Raw genomic sequence first — 18,638 nt, forward strand, 5'->3', positions numbered from 1 at the left:
TTTCCGTTCCCTTTTAGATTTTATTAGATGACCTGAAGGCATCTCTATTGTTCTAAACTGGCAGCTAGCCATAATACTGGTCGTGAAACACAGAGCCTTGATTAAATACAGGAAATTATTTGCAAATAATAGATATAGAATATAAACAAGCATCTTGGGCCCTTATTGCTTTAGGATTTATTTCTTTAAAAAAACTCAGAAACAGGTTATTTTTTGTTAAACAAACTCATCAGAAGACTGTTTCAAATAGGTATACTTTCCCAATGAGATTCTCCTTAATATCAGTAGTGGGAAAATGATGACTCTGTAAAGGTAACAACAATATTTAAATGTGCTCATTTTCACTCATGACTATATCACTCTGTTGTTTCAGAGTGATTTAGGTCAACTGCAGTAAAGATCAGGATTAGTGATGTTGTTTGCAAGTAGTGTTAGTCAAAGATTTTAAAAAGACTCTGGGAGCATAAATGAAAGTTAAGAAGAAAAACCTTCCAATTAAAATTTTCTTAAAAGCCAAGCTTCTAAAACTAGATTGCTTTGGTCACTTCTGGGTACAAGGTAGGTTCAACAATGAACATTCATTCCTGAGCAGAGAACAATGCAGATAAAGGTAAATTTTGGACTTACAAAACACTGGTTTAGCTAAAACAGCCTTATTCTATTTTTAATCTTTTCTGTATATTTTAGTAAAACAAATTAATTTAAGTACCTCCAAGCCAGCCTATTGTACCCAACCAAGGTATTATATGGAGTATCTTGGCTTGCTTCAAGACCCAACTAAAAGCCCCTTCTCTACAGGAAGTCTTTCCCACCTATTTTTTTTTAAATTCTATTGCCTTCTTTCTTTTAATTATTTCCTATCTGTTCTTTATATAGCTTGTTGTATATATTTATTTGCTTGTTGTTTCTCCCAATAGATTTTTAAACTTCTTGAGGGCAGGGACTGTTCATTTTTTTAAACCTCATTTTGTATCCCCAGTGTTTAGCACAACGCCTGGCACATAGCAGGTGCCTGATAAATGCTTACCAACTAACTGACTTTTGAATAATCTTAGAGGTGTAGATAGTTTGTTCTTTGTAAAGTACTGAAAGATTTCTATGTTAGAATTTAAACATCTGTGACATAACTTTTAAAAAGCTGGTATTTCAAAAATATGTGTACCCATGCCACTACAATGCAAATGGAAGGATGAGAGGGGTCAAAAATGGAGATAAGCCTGTTACAAGCTATGAGGAATAGAAGGGAAAAAAAAGCCCAAAGAGAAAACTTAGGCATAAAGCCACGTACCAAGCAGATAAACTGACAGGGAGACTCATATAGTAAGGAGGACAAATGAGCATGCGTGACAGATAAGGCCAAAACACCATGAACAGATGCTATGTTTTAAAGGAAGGTGAACCAAACCCCCCCCCCAAAAAAAAGGTAACCATATAATAAATTCTGCAGCTTACCCAAGGATAAATAGCAGCAAAGAAACTCTGAAATAGTTCAAAGGAGAATTTTTTTTTATGCCCTGACCTGTCATATAATTTATGTAGTGTGCTCCCAGTTATGGAAATTCCCTCTATCAATATGGCATGATAACTCATTTTTAACAAAGGAGAGGTATTTTAATCACTACTCCCAAAGAAGCCTTAGGTAAGCAGAATCTTTGATTTGCAAACACCCAGAATTAGGATGCAAGCATCATAGTATTTCACTTAAAAGATTGCCAGTGGTAATATAGATCAGCCCATACTCCCAAATGAATACCTACTACAACATACCTAACAAATTGTCCTTCTAAACCTAAATTTGCTTCTTTGTAACTTCTACCCATTGCTCCTTTTCTGACCAAACAGAACATTTTAAACCCTTTTCTACGTGGGAGCCCTTTAAACACTTTAAGATGACTATTACATTTTTGTAGAAAATGGTAATAATTTTATAGCATTAATGTTTTTTTAAAAATTGGTTGGATACTCAATGCAATGTTTTTTTTTTATCATATATCCTTCCTTCTAATCTTGGTGTTGTTTGATCTAGTTGATGATCTGGCCCAACACAAATAAGTGATTTTAAAGTTATTCCTACATCAATAACTAGCATTTATTATAAGATATTGAGAATTTATTTTTTGTGTGTGAATTGTTGTTTAGCAACTACTATGTCTGATGCCTTTTGACAAACTTCTTGTAGTAAGTAGTCAAGGTAAATGGGCATGAGGTTCATGAGTGCTCTATAAGTTATTAGCCTTTTCAATTTATTAAATATGAATAATATTTTCCATGACTTTATGTACCATCCTTCCTTATGATAACCCTGTATGGATATTGTTAAGATCTCCATATTCAGACAATGAGTCTGTCAAGAATTATATTAAGCATCTGCTATTTGCCTGGCACTTTGTTAAACACTGGGAATACAAAGGAAGGCAAAAGATAGTCTTTGCTGTCAAGGAACTCACACTTTGGGGAAACAAAATGAAAACAACTCTATATAAATAGGGTATATACAGGACAAATTGGAGATAATAGACAAAGGGAAACACTTTTTGGAGAAGGTGGGATTTTTTTGTTGAAAGATAAAACTGAAAGCCAGAGTTTAGAAAGTTAAGAGGAGGATGAGAGTTAGAGAAATGAAGGCATCCGTTGTTTAGCCACTAAGAGGAGAAGAGATAGAATGATGGCTGTTGTGATTGGATGGATCAAATTTGAGGATGGTGAAGACAGGAGCACATTTGTAGGAAGCAGGGAAGGAGGTAAGTAGATAGGGAGTGGTTTAAGAAAAGTGAGAAAATATAGATGATAGAGTGGGAAATTTGCTGAAGAAGATGGGATAGAACAGGATTCGCTTATACATATATAGAGTTTTGTCTTGGTAAGGAAATAGGGCCATGTGAGATGACTGAAGAAAGAGACAGCATCAGAAGGCATCTGAATGATGTGAGATGAGGAGGGGAGAAGCAGGAACTCTTAGTGAGTAGTCCCGTTTTTTCAGTGAAATATGAAGCAAGGTTCTCATTGAGGGAGGAAGAGTGAGAGCCATGGAAATTTGAAGAGGAATGAAAAGGTTTCAAATGGGGACTATGATGAGTAGAGTAGTGAGTCAATTAGAGAGGCATAGAAAGATGGGCATAATTTTTTTTTACCTCACATTTGGCCACAGACGTTAGTTCACAAGCTACAATTATCTCCACAGTGGTCTTTTTGCTTATACTCATTACAAGAACTATAGGGAGAAATGATGAAATGATCCCTGAAATGATGCTCCTCATAGTCTTTGAGTGCATAGTGATGCCAACCCAAACAGCAACTTCATTTTCTTCCACAAGGGGAACCCACAGGCCATTCTTTCTTCTAACTGCAATTTTCTTACCTCACCTTTTTTCATTTATAGTCTGAATATCAATATTAATTCATCCTATTTTTTCAGTACTATGCAAACTTGGTCACAGGACAAAGATCTCACATCGAGAGTTCCAAAAATTAATATGTGTTTGTGGTCTTTTAAAAACTCTGCAATTTTTATCACCCTCCGATCCTTTTTTATTTTGTAGTTCTACAATCATCATGGAAACAGAAAAGGGCTACAAGGCCTGAGGATCATCACATTTTTTTTGTGTGTGTGTGTGTGTGTTTTACAATTGTCTTTTTTTTTCACAGGTTGCAATGTGAAAGAAATCCTCAGTTAGAGGCCAATGTAATATCCATGAGCATTTCTATTCATAGCTAGGTTGGTCCATGGCACTATCCTTAAAGTCAGAAGCCTACTCTGTTGGCAAAGTCTTTGAGAACCAAAGGTTATTTCCACATAATGCTAAGTCACGAAAGTTGTAGTTTTGTGCACAATCCATATAGTAGAAATGATCTAATTAAAGGTTCTAGAATTTTGCCCAAAATTGAAGTCAAATTCATTGGCCTGAAGTCTGAAGAATATGCTTTCTGTTTTTCAAAACTGATAACATTTGCTGGTCTTCAGTCCTGTTTCTTTTTCTATTCCTATGTCTTTTTCCATTCTAACTTTTTTTTTAAAAGAACCAGTAGTGATTGCTGAATAAAAAAGCATATGGCTAATTTTGCATAATAATTATATATTTCTTATTTATAATTACTGAAACCTAATGATAACTAATGAGTATTATAATTGTTAGGAAAATAAGCATAAAATTCTCCATACTGCCTAAAAGGTTTTTTTGTATACTCCAAGATATTCTACCTCTTATTATTAGAAAAAGCTTAGTACACATGAAATGAAAATAAATTTCTCATTTGGGAAACGTTCACAGGTATTGTGACTATTTGCTCAAGAAATAATTATTTGAAGTTCTGTTAGTTCTTTCAGTATCTCCTCAGCCCCCATTGTTAGGATCCTGGTTCCATTTAACCTCTAACATCAATTCCAAGACTTAGCTCAGTTCTTACTTAGTGTTGGTTCCACCAAGTTCATTCTCAGATACATTCTCATCTCAAATGAGATGAATCTTCATTTCAGCTTCCGGTAGCATGTTCCAGAAAGTTACTCTTTGCTTTTTCAGAGAATTGATGCTGGGTTGGATTCAACAACTGGCCTATGGAACACTGGGATGCCAGAGTGCCCTTATTATGACCTTTTAAACTTACTAGGTCATGTGATTCTGCTCCCTTCAAGTAGAATGGAAGAGAACAAATAAAAATACCAAACTCTGAGGCTTATTTTTCTTAATACCATATGACCAGGAAAACGAGCCTTCTCCTCTTAGGATAGTTTCTTGACTGAACATTGTGAGCAAAGGAGACATTAAGTGAAGTGAAGAGAGGCCAAGAGACATGGCAGAAGCTGGCTAAATCCTTTCAAAAGTCTGTACAGACAATAAAAAACCTCCCATTTACTTTGTGTTAGCCATACAGAACAGTTATACATATTCTACATCTCTATAAGATGCTTCCCTTATATATCTCATGATTCTCTTGGAAGCATGCTCCCTAGCTTTAAAAATCATTTATTTATTTCCCAATTACATGTAAAAATATTTTAACATTAATTTTTTTTTAAATTGAGTTCTCAATTCACTTCCTTCCTCTTGCCCCTCCCTCAGCCCTTGAGAAGGCTAATAATATGATATTGAGTACATATGTGAAGTCACGTAAAACATATTTCCATATTAGCCATGTTGCAAAAGAAAACACACACACACACACACACACACACACACACACACACACACAGAAAAACAAAATAAAAAAGATATCCTTTAGTCTGCACTCAGAGTTCATCAATTCTCTCTTCAGAAGTGGATAGCATTTTTCATCATGGGTCCAAATCCCCTTTTCCTCATCTTGCTCATCATTTTTTATATCACAATAATATTCCATCATAATATTTATACTACAACTTGTTCAGCCATTTCCCAACTAGAGTTGCTATGAATATTATTGTAGAAATGTATCCTATTCCCTTTCCTTTGATCTCTTTGGGGATATAGGTATAGTAGTGGTATTAAGGGTATGCCTCGATACTGATTAAGAAAATTGGTCTATAGTTTTCTTTCTCTGTTTTCATTTTTCCTAGTTTTGGTACCCAAACCATATTTATGTCACAAGAAGAATTTAGTAGTACTCCTTCTTTACCTATTTTTTCAAATGACTTATATAATATTAGAATTAATGGTTCCTTAAATGTTTGGTAGAATTCACTTGTAAATCCCTCTGGTGCTAGAGATTTTTTCTTAGGGAGTTCATTAATGGCTTGTTCATTTCCTTTTCTAAGATAGCATTATTTATGTATTTTGCTTCCTCTTCTATTAATCTGGGCTGTTTACATTTTTTGTAAATATTCATCTACTTCGCTTAGATGCTCAGTTATACTGGCATATCAATGGGCAAAAAGACTAATAATTGCTTTAATTTCCTTCTCTTTGGTGGTGCATTCACTCTTTTCATATTTGATAATAGTAATTTGGTATTGTTCTTTCTTTTTAAATTCAAATTAGCCAATGGTTAATAATTTTCTTCTACTATTCATCTTATTTTGAAAATAATTTTTAGCTTTTCTAGCAATTCTCATTTTGCTTATGTCCAACTCACATCTTTTCTTTATAGCTTTACTCGTAGCTGTATTGACTTCATTGCCTTCTTTTGAGTTTGTGTTTTGATATTCCTTGTCACCGCAGGAGTATTCAATGGTCAGGTTCTTTTTTATTGTTTGTTCATTTTTCCAGTGCATTTCTTGATTTTGAATTGATGTTAAAGTTGGTCTCTGTTTCCAATTTTGGGGGTTTGAGATGGGCACTGTCCCAAGTGTTTTTCTACTGCTAATTTTAAAGCTAGTTCTGGAGACTTGGAAGTTTTCAGTACTTCCAATGTGGTGTGTTCTGGGGAGAGGTGTGCCCATTGTATCCTGGATCTGTGTTTATGTCATTACTCAGGAAGAGCCCCTGATTTCTTTGAATTGCAATTGGTACTGTTTCTTAGGGCCCTTGTTCCCTTGGAGTCACAAGCATTACTGCTCCTTCAGATCACTGATCAGATCCTCCAGGTCTGGGATCTTTTGTGACCAAGAGCGATACTGCCTCTCAGTGTCCCTACTTTCTTTTGACTGAAAGTGTTTTTCTCCATCCGTGAACTGTGGCCCAGAAGTGGGTATAGTCAATGAAGTTGACAAATAGCTTCCAATCCTGTATCCAATGATAGCATAGGCATCCCCTCTAGTCTTTTTCTTACCAGTTGCTGAATCCCCTCACCATTTCTGGCTTGAGAGCTTTCAAGGCTGCTTCTGTTTCTGTCACTACCATTTAGTCACAGCACTGGTGTGACATCCACATGGGCTCCAGGCAAGTCTTTACCCATGTGTCACAGATCTCTCCTTCTAGCTTCCTAACTTGTCTTGGCTGAAAGAATGTCTCACTCTGAATTTTTGTGGGTTCTATCATTCCAAATTTTGATTTGAGGTATTATTTTAAAGTTGTTTGGAGGGGAGTGTTGGGAGAGGTTGGCTGAGTGCTTCCTTTGACCAGCCATCTTTTGTCTGCTCCTGGAAATCCCAAATCTATGTCACCTCCTCAGCATTCTTTACATGGAGAGGTTGTTTCAATTAAGCAAGCTGATTTGGGTTTGTACATATATCAGATCTCAGTTATGCTGGAATATAATTTATGCTACAATAAAGTTTGTGTGGTGGTCAGACCTTACTGAGAACAACTGCAAGCTCTCTTACCATCTGTTCACTTATCTCTGCTTTCAGCTTCTCATTAAACACTTTTGTTCTGTTCTTGCTAGTCTAAAACAGTGATGTCAAACTCAAATAGAAACAATATTACTGTGGTCCACATATTAACTTAGAAAACAATAAATTAACATTAGTTTAGGATATATTTATTTATTTTATTAAACACTTCTCAAATTATATTTTAATCTGGTAGAGGTGGTACTCTGGAGTTTCTTCAACTGGAGTTCAACTCTTCTGGTCCAAAGAACATTCTCATTAGTAGAGAAAAGAGAATCATAGTAGGAATTGAATATTTCTGCCTTCTGTCTGCCATTTCTAATCTTCCCATCTACCATAATAGATAGATCCAAATGCTTCTTCAATCTTCCTCCTACTTCCAATAAACATAGCCATGAAGGTTTTTGGTGGTATTGTCCTTGTTGTTGTCTTCATTATCAGTCATTGGCTTCAGTTTATTCTGTTTTATTCCTCCTGACACTATTCTTAAAGGATTTTTTCAGGTTTTTTTTATATTCTATTTCAGTAACTTTCCCCCTGCTTCCATATTATCTATATCTTTTTAATGTGTAAATTAGTTGGAATAGATAGGTGGTATAGTGGATAGAGTATGGATGTTGGAGTCAGGAAGACCTTAATTTAAATATTGATACTCACTTATTAGTTATATAACCTTGGCCAGGCCATTTTATAGAGTGGAAAGGAGGGAGAGAGAAAAGATATAAATGTATATAGAATCTACCATGTGCCAGGCACTATGCTAAGTGCTTAAAAATATTTTTTCATTTAATTTTCACAACAACGCCATGAGCTTATTATCCTCATTTTACAATCTAAGAAACTGAGGCAAACAGATATTAAGTGACTTGCCCAGGGTCACATAGTAAGTGTCTGAGACCACATTTTGAAGTCATACCTTTCTGAGCACCACCAAGCTGCATGCATTTAACCTCTCTGCCTCAGTTTCTTCATGTGTAAAATTGGGACGATAATAGCACCCATCTCACACAGTTGCTTTGAGAATCAAATGTGATAATATATTTAAAATGCTTTGCCAACCTTAAAGTGCTATGTCAATGTTAGCTATTATTGAATTCACATATAAGTAATTTATATCAGGGATTGGCAAACTATGGCTCATAAACCACATCTAGCTCTCTGTCTGCTTTTCTGTGGCTAATGAGTTAAAAGTATAAAAAACATTCTTAGCTCTCAGGCTGTACAAAAAAGGCAGTAAGCCAGATTTGACCATCTGGCCAAAGTTTACCAGTCCTCATTTATATAATAATGTATAATGAGAGGTAGAATGAGAAAGCTGTTTTTATTGTAAAGAAGACCTTAGCTCAAGTCCTGTCTCTGACTGGCTCTATGACCCTTGGCAAATTATTTAACTTCTCAATACTTCCAGGCAGGTCATTAAGATTTTAAGTTGCCATTGGGCTGATCTGCTTTGGTAGAGAAAGTTTCCTTCCTGAGAGCACTCCACCCCAATGAAAAAATAAATCCAGACAAAAATGATAACATGGTATTATTGCATTTTAGAAATTTAAAGTCTACAGAATTACTTTTAGCATATTAGCATGATCATTAACCCTGGATTAGTTATGGGCCTCTACTCTAAAAGTAGGTTTCATATTTTCATCTTTCCTTGGGATGGCTATAATTTCTTCCAGCTGGTTTGTATCATAATATAGTTTTGTCAGTCTGTCATTCATTTTTCTAGCTAAAAATTAAAAAAAATAGGTTTTTTTTCCATTCAATGTACTATGTTCTATACTTTTAACATTTCTAAAGTATCTATGCCTTAATATTTAAGACTTCAAAGAGGTCTTAAAAATCTTGTATATATTTTTACTGGTTTATGTGCATACATGTTTTATCTCTTTCTCACCCCCAGAAGAATTCTAGAGAGAAAGGACTATTAATTTTTGTCTTTGTATCCCCAGCATTTATCACAGTGTAGATGCTTAACAAATGTTTCTTCAATTGTTCTATAAATTTATGCAGAAGAAAAATCTCACTGTCTTCCTCTTAATTTTTTATAGCTAGAAAGTATTTATAATGAAATAATTTAGAATCATCTCTCAAATTCTGCAAAAATGCTTAGTTTTGGGAATTATTTTGGATTTTAGGGAAACATTATAGTAACATGGGTCAGCATACCTCATTTTGTCTCCTTTGATCCAAAGTTCAAATTTCACAGAATGTTGATCATCATCAATTTGAATTACAACCAGTCTTTTACTTCACTTGAAGTGATAACTGTTTCTTCACCTACTTTCCATTTGTCTTTCTACCTTCATATTTTGGTGTTTTTGTGTATCATTTGTGTAAATTCACTATAATTGTAATCTTTAGGTTCTATGCATATATCATTGGAGAAAAGGGCAAAAAGCTTTAATTACCTTCACTAGGCATTTGTTATTTAAAGTAGAATTAGTTTATCTGAGCTATATATAAAATAATAATCCCATGGGGCAGCTAGGTGGTGCAGTGGATAGAGTTCCGGCCCTGGAGTCAGGAGGACCTGAGTTCACATCTAGCCTCAGACATGTAACACTGCTAACTGTGTAAATCTGGGCAAATCACTTAACCCCAATTGCCTCACCCCCCAAAAAATGATAATCCCATATAATTTTAATTTGGATTTAGATTTTATTTTGCTGAAATGCATATTTTGTTTCTTTGGCAGTTTATAAATTTATTTTTGGTGGACTACATGGAATAGTAATATTATCAATTAGAACATTAAAAAAGCAGTATCTTATTAACACAACAAGTCACATTTTTAGGTAGCATTCTACTTTTGAACACTAATGAAAATCTAGAGTGGTTGATTATTCAAAACATAAAAGGGGTGTATTTAGAATTCAAAAGAACCAATGAAAAGTAGTTGATAATTTTTTTGTGTGTGCAAGTAGATGTCCAAATATGGCAAATTTTGTAATATAATATAATTACACGGAAATGGTGTATCTCATATATTATCTTCTCTTTGAATATGTGCTACAATCTTGCTGTAACACTTTGGACTACAAATAGAATTCAGTGTAAAGTGTATCCATCCATATTGTGCTTTATCCAAAGGTCCTTGTTAATGGATTCCTTTGTCTAATTTCATGTTATGGACCCTGAGATTATCATTATGCCATAGTTCTACCAAATTTGAATACATAAATGCATGACCTAAACATGTCTAAATTATTGCATGACCCATTACTATTAGAAAACACAGAAACAACTATTGGGTTCTCTTGCTGGGACTTATAGGGGACTTACATTAGAACCAGGTGATAGTCAATGCTAAAATCAATAGGTCTTTTTCACTGGGTGATTTTAAAGTTAAAAGAAAGTCACATGGTTTAACTGTAGACAAAGGTGAGGAAGTAGATACAACAAAGAAAGGCCATTAGAGCAGAATCTATCTGCTGGGGAAGCAGCTGGGCAATAAGCTGAACTCATCTCCATTCTCACCTTGGGCACGGGCTCCATATTTCAAAGTCTTTGGACATCCTATTGCAAGACTATTACAGACTCTGTTTCCCTCTGTCACCTTTAAACCAGTGAGGCCCACTCTTGTTGTCTTGGGTTGTATCTCTTCCCTGTTCCACTTCGAAGACATAGGGAACAGAGCTAGTATACAGCGTGTGTGTGTGTGTGTGTGTGTGTGTGTGTGTGTGTGCGCGCACGCGAGCGCCCAAGTGAGTTGTGGGTGTCAGCATGTAACTCTAAATGCTAATCTACATGTTGATTAACTTGTTTTAAAATCTCTTTTCCTTACTGGGAGGAACTTCTTAGATCTACAAAATGGTGCAGTTCTGCATCACTCTAAGCAAACTCAATATCAATGCTTCGTTCTTATGTGACAGATCAATTAAGGTATAATGTTTCATCTTTATAAAGAAGCTTAAATGGCAGATACCTTTCTTAGGCATGTCATGGAAAGTATTCCTGCTCAGTTATAGTTGAGACTATATAACTTCAGATTAATATTATATAATCTCAAATGGCAGCTTAGTATTGGAATGCAATCCTTTTACTCTCCCCTAATTGGTTTCCTATCCTACTCAACACAGAAGCTCTTCCAAACCTTTTCTTCTTTCCTCAATACTCACCTGCCCCTTTCTCTTCACCTCTTATCTTAGGATCTTGAATTTTACTTTACTGGGAAAATTGAACCTATTCATGTGAACTTTCTCTTGATCTCAAATTACCAATATTCACTGGTTTATGGAGAAAGCAAGGGAGTTGTAGAAAAACATCTACTTCTGTTTCATTGACTACACTAAAGCCTTTGACTGTATGAATCACAACAAAGTATGACCTGTCCTCAGGAGATGGGAGTACCAGATCTTCATGCTTGTCTTCTGAGGAACCTGTATGTGGGCCCAGAAGCAACAGTTAGAACTGAACATGGAATAATTGATTGGTTTAGGATTGGAAAAAGGAGTATAAGAAGGCTGTATACAATCATCCTTTTTTAATATATATGCAGAGTACAACATAGGAAATGCTAAAGTGGATGAATCAAAAATTGGAATTAAGGTTGTTAGAGAAATATAACACAAAATCAGATCTAAATAATTGGTAAAACATCAGGTGCTCATGGGTAGGCCGAGCTAATATAATAAAAATGATAATCCTACCTAAGTGAATTTACTTATTCAGTGCCCTAACAATCAAACTACCAAGAAATTCTTTTATAGAGTTAGAAAAAATAATAACAAGATTCATTTGGAAAAATGAAAGGTCCAGAATATCAAAGGAACTAAATGAAAAGAAATGCAGGGGAAGGTGGCCTAGCAATTCCAGATCTTAAATTGTATTATAAAGCAGCAATCATCAAAACTGCCTGGTACTGGCTAAGAAATAGGGAGGTGGATCAGTGGAATAGGTTAAATATGCAAGACATATTAGTCAATGACTATAGTAATCTATTATTTGATAAACCCAAAGACCCCAGCTTCTGGGATAAGAACCTATTCTTTGAAAAATACTGCTGGGAAAACTGGAAAAGAGTATGGCAGAAACTAGGCATAGACCCAGATCTCACACCATATACAAAAATAAAGTCAAAATGGGTTCATGACTTAGATATAAAGGCTGATACTATAAGTAAACTTGGAGAACAAGGAATAGTTTACCTATCAGATCTATGGAGAACAGAAGAATTCATGACCAAACAGGAGATAGAGAACATTATGAAAAGCAAAATGGATAATTTTGATTACATTAAATTGAAAAGTTTTTGCACAAACAAAGCCAATGCAACTAAGATTAGAAGGAAGGTAGAAAATTGGGAAAGAATTTTTACAACCAGTCTCTCTGATAAAGGCCTCATTTCTAAAATATATAGAGAATTAAGACAAATTTATAAGAACACAAGCCATTCCCCAATTGATAAATGGTCAAAGGATATGAACAGACAGTTCTCAGATGAAGAAATTAAAGCCATCTATAGTCATATGAAAAAATGCTCTAAATCGTTATTGATTAGAGAAATGCAAATCAAAACAACTCTGAGGTACCACATCACACCTATCAGATTGGCCAACATGACAAAACAGGAAAATGATAAATGTTGGAGAAGATGTGGGAAAATTGGAACACTAATACATTGTTGGTGGAGTTGTGAAATGATCCAACCATTTTGGAGAACAATTTGGAACTATGCCCAAAGGGCTACAAAAATGTGCATACCCTTTGATCCAGCAATAGCACTTCTAGGGCTATATCCCAAAGAGATCAAACAAATGGGAAAAGGACCCACATGAAAAATATTCATAGCAGCTCTTTTTGTGGTGGCAAAGAATTGGAAATTGAGAGGATGCCCATCAATTGGGGAATGGCTGAGCAAGTTGTGGTATATGAATGTAATGGAATACTATTGTGCTATAAGAAATGATGAACAGGCTGACTTCAGAAAAACCTGGAAAGACTTATATGGTCTGATGCTGAGTGAAGTGAGCAGAACCAAGAGGACTTTGTACACAATAACAGCCACATTATGCAATGACTAAGATTGTTAAACTGAACCCTTCTCAGCATTATGAGGATCTAAGATATCTCCAGAGGCCTCGGAATGGAAAATGCTGTCCACATTCAAAGAAAGAACTATGGAAGTTGAATCGCTATCACTTATTTTTACCTTCTGTTGAGTTTTGTTTCCTCTTTCTGATGGTTCCTCCTATTGGTTTTAATTTTTACTTACAACTTCACTAATGTGAAAATATGTTTAATGGGTATGTAAATGTAAAGCCTATATCAGATTGTGCGCCGTCTTGGGGAGGGTGTGGGGGGAGGAAGGGGGAGAAAAATTTTCAACTCAAAAGCATATGGAAGTGATCATTGATAAATCAAAATAAATTAATAAAATTAAAAAAAAGAGAAATATAACAGCCTCAGATATGCAGAAAGCACCACTCTATTGGTAGAATGTGAAGAAGAATTAAGAAGCCTCTTGATCAGTGAGAAAGAGGAAAGTGTGAAAGCTGGCTTGAAGCTTACATCTAAAATATCCCCTAAGATCTTGGAAACTGGTTCCATCACTCCTGGCAAATAGAAAGAGAAGAGATGGAAGCTGAGTCAGGTTTTATATTCTTGAGCTCAAAGTTTGCTGCAGATAGTGACTGCAGTCATGAAATTAAAAGATACTTGCTCGTTGTAAGGAAACCATGACAAATCTGGACAACATACTAAAAAGTAGAGGCATCTGATAAAGTCCATATTGTCAAAGCTATGGTTGTTTCAGTAGTAAAGTATGGCTGTGAGAGCTGGACTTAAGGAAAGATGAGCACCTTAGACTTGACAGTTTTGAATTGTTGTGCTGGAAAGACCTTTGAAAGTCTCTTGGACAGCAAGCAGATCAAATCAGTCAATACTTAAAGAAATTAATTCAGGCTATTCACTGGAAGGTCAGATACTGAAGCTGAAACTTAAATACTTTGGCCACATAATGAGAAGATAAGATTCATTGGAAAAAATTCTGTCATTGGGAAAGATTGAAGGCAAAGGGAAAAGGGGATGGCTGAAGATGAGATGGATAGATAGTGTCATGGAAACAATGAACATGAATTTGGATAGACTGAGAGAAAGTGGAGGATAGTAAAGTCTGGAAGAGTCAGACATGCTGAGTGAGTGAACAAGAACAAGACAATACATCTTTAAAAAACAAAACCAAAAACCTTTACTAGATTCTACCATGCCCTCAGGCTTTCACCTTATTTCTTTCTCCCTTTGATCAGTCAAATTCTAGAGTTGGGTGGAGGGATAGCAGATTTAGGAAGTTCTTTTGACCTGTTATCTTTTTTTTTTTTCTCCTCTTCTCTCATTCCTTAACTTTTTACAACCTGGCTTCTAAGCTCCACTCACAGTAAAAATGCTCTTTCTAAATTACCAAAGTTCATTGACAATCTAATACTCTTTTCTATGTCCTCTTATTTCTTGACCTCTCTGCTACATTTGATACTACAGACTCTTTCCTCCTGGGTATTCTCTTATTCTCTGAGTCTTCATGGGCATGAATCTAGCCTGGTTCTTTTCCTACTTACATGACCACTTCTCAGTCTCCTTTCCTGGCTCATCATCCATCTCATGCCTTCTAACTATTGGGGTACATCAGATTCTGACCTGAGCCCCCTTCTCTGTCTATGTTCTTTCTCAGTGACCTCATCAACTCTCATGAGCTTAATTATTATCTCTATGCAGATGACTTGTATATTTCTAGCCTTAATCTCTCTCTTGAACTCCAGGCTGGTACCACCAATTACCCACTGGACATTTTAAACCAGATATCCTGGATAAATCTCAAATTTGACATGTCCAAAAGAGAATACATTATCTTCACCTGCCTTCCACCTTTCCCTTTTACCAAAATTCCCTATTTTTATCAGCAACACCACCATTCTTCCAGTCTCCCAGGTCCATAATCTTGGCATTATTCTCAACTTCTCACATTCCCTCATCCCACATATCCAATCACTTGCCAAACCTTGCTGTCAGTCAGTCAATAAACATTTATTAAACATGTCCTATATGCCAGGCACTGTGTTAAGGACTGGGAATACAAAGAAAAGCAAAAGACATTCCCTGTCCTCAAAAAGCTCACAATCTAATGGCAGAATAAAAAGAGGCTGAAAAGTGGCTGCAGGTTAAGAGGGAGGGTGTGGTAATAAAGTCCAGGTGAATAGCCAGGTGGGAAATTATGAGGAATCTGCCCTGGAACGCTTGTTTAGAGAATCTCTCTGGTACCTACCCTCTAAACTTCACCCTTTCCAATCAGAGAGACAAGGGATACCGAGGAAATATTTTTCATTTCTAACCCCACAATCCCTCTTCTCTGAGTCAAGTAGGTGGCTTAGTGGATAGTGCTGGCCATGTTAGGAAGACCTGAATTCAATCCAGCCTTAGACACTTACTAGCTATGTCACCTTGGTTAAGTAATTTGACCTATATCTGTCTGTCTATGTCTCTCTATCTTAGTTACCTCAACTGTAAGATGAGGATAATAATAGCCCCTACCTCCCAGGGTTGTTGTGAGGATAAAATGGGAATATTTGTACAGCATTTAGCACAGTACCTGGCATATAGTAAGTGATATAGAAATGCTAGGTGCTATTATCATCATCGGCATCATCATCATCATCATCCTCTACTCTTTACTCATAGTGCCACTCTAAAGTTAAGGCCCTGATTATTTTTTGCCTAGATTGTGATGGCCTCCTAATCAGTATCCCTTCCTGAAGCCTCTTATCCCTTCAATCCATCCTGACTTACTTCTTCCTGGCAGAATTCTTCACTTTCTTCCTAATCCAGATCAAGCATAGCTTCTACTTGTGATGTTTGTCATCTTTCTAGCTGCCGTTGGACTACCTGCCTAACAATAATATATTTATTTTGTATATATTGATTCTTTATTTAGTGTGTGTGTGTGTGTGTGTGTGTGTGTGTATATGTGTGTGTGTGTGTGTGTGTGTGTGTGTGTGTGTGTGTGTTGGTATGTGTAATATTGTCTCTTTCATAGCATCAGGGAGGAATCATTGCATTTAAAAAAAACCCCAATTTTTGCATCCCTACCACATAGCACCGCACCTGGGAAATAGTAGGCACTTAAATACTTTTTGATTGATTATTGATTTCTGAAGTCCCTTCAACAATATTGAGATTCTATTATTCTAGTTCAGTGACCTTCAGCAGATCACTTAAATTACCTAGGTTTCAATTTGTCCACCTATAAAATGAGGTTGGATTATATGAGAAGGTCTCTGTGTCCCATCTAGGTAGAGCATTTATTAATTTTATGAACGTTAAGATGATTGTACTTTTAGAACCTTAACTTTGGAGACTTATTTTAACATTTAAAATTGTGTTTTTTTTTTCTTTCCTGGAATGAGATGGCATGGCTATGCATTATTCTATCTTTTTTTTTTTTACAAAGTTTGAGTATTTTTTTCCTTCCTGCTTAACTTCCCTTTGACTTGAATCTTTGATGTGTCATTTCTCAAAATTCATGAGCATACATTTGTTTAGGGATGAATTTAAACTCACAGTGCATTTCAACATTTGGAGTGGGCTGAGGCAGATTTTCAAACACAGTATGCCTCCTATATGGCATTCAATAGTTAAGAAGTGCATTCTCGAAATGAATAGTGAATTAGAATGAATCTATGAATTGGAAAAAATAAATAAGATGTGATTGATGTTCTTTAAGAATGCTGTTATTGTGATTCACTTCCAAGGTTTCAGGCCTAGTTAAAAAAAGGAAACAATGATCATTTAGCATTTGAGTGCAAATTAATTGATTCATCAATGTTTGCTTCACTTCAATAAAGTGCAGGAAGCCTATGGCTTTGGAAAAATCAAATAAATATTGGATAAAAGGCTGTTGTTTTCCCAGAGACAGGAATAAGAATCTTTACAAATGTTTAAGATAAGTCTTCAACATAATGAAAGGGATTTGAAAATTGAGCTCTGTGGTCTGGAGAAAGTCAAAGAAAGTAACCTCAGATTTCCATCAAAGATACCATAAATGGATCTACTGAATGACTTTAGGGGGGAAAAATAGTCTTCAGCAGGCAGGTGGAAATTGCCTGCAAGATGATTGGCTCCAGCTGTTATTGTCAATTTGTTCATGGCACGGATTCCAAGTACAAAGCACCTAAAGCTTGCACTCAGCTGACAGAGAGGTATGCTTCACTGAAGTGGCATTGGAATACAAATAAATTGGATACCACTTAGAGACCTGAAAAGCCACTGAATAACAGTGAGATGAAAGGCAAAGCCCACTGAAAGTGACAGCCATATTTTGTTTTCTGGCTGGAGAAAATGTATAGGAAGAAGATGAGAGACCTGTTTAATGGAATAAAGAAAAATGATGGTGCTTTCTGTAACCTAAGAACTGTGGCTCTTAATATGATTCAGTAAATGTCTCAAAATAGAGGCATATTAAATTCCAGTGAAAGAATATAGCACATAAGGTGACTTCCAGATCTGGCAAGGACACCCCTAGAAACCAGGTAACATCCAATCTATTCATTTGTTTTTTGGCAGTTGTTTGGCTCTTACTATAAACATGGATTTCAAGTGAAATATAATATAATCCTCATGTTTTCCTATTGTGTTTCCAAATATGCTTCTAATGACAGATTTTTCATTTCTTGATAAGTTTTAAACTATCCCCAGATACTGATTTCACATCAAACTTAAGATTCCTGACATTTTACACATATAAGCCACTGTCTGATGAATAGTCTCCTAGAAATGCACACTTCACTTTTTAACTAATCAAGCATGTCTTGCTCATTTCTCAAGACATGGTAGCAAATTAAATAAATAAAGGTCTAGTCATTAGCTTTTGAGATAGAAGAATTTCAAGCAGTTGGCAGGGATGGCATATTAGCTACAGTAGAATAAATCTCATTTGGATTATATAAGATGAGAATGTGAAATTATATTTTTAAAGATCAAATTCTCATATGGGAATATTTTCTGCTACACCCACTGTGTTTTTTTAAATATACAATGAAAACACACATAAACACACACATGTTCAGATGTTCAGAGAAAATGTAAAGCTATCTCTTCAGTGGGCAGAGTCAGGATAATTTTCCAGTTTTGAAAAATCACCTGAAAATGCACATAAACAATTTAGTTTTTATAATCAGAACACGAATAAAATAGCCACAAACTCCTTTAGAGTAGGGATTGTTTCATTCTTTGTATTTTTATCCCCAGTTTCTACTACTATGCTTGGTACATAGTAGGTGCTTAATAAATGCTTGATTGATTGATATCATAATTCACATGTCAAGAGGCCTCAGTGGTGTAGTGAAAAGACTACTGCAATTGTAATCAGAAAAAACCCCCCAATAACTGGGTCTTTATCCCACCTCTAACACTTACTAGTTGAGTGGCTTCAAGCAAGCTAATTAATTTATGTTAACCTTCCTCATCTGTA

This window comes from Phascolarctos cinereus, unplaced genomic scaffold (genome assembly GCF_003287225.1).
Source record: "Phascolarctos cinereus isolate Bilbo 61053 unplaced genomic scaffold, phaCin_HiC Scaffold_726;HRSCAF=1367, whole genome shotgun sequence".
Taxonomy (NCBI): domain Eukaryota; kingdom Metazoa; phylum Chordata; class Mammalia; order Diprotodontia; family Phascolarctidae; genus Phascolarctos; species Phascolarctos cinereus.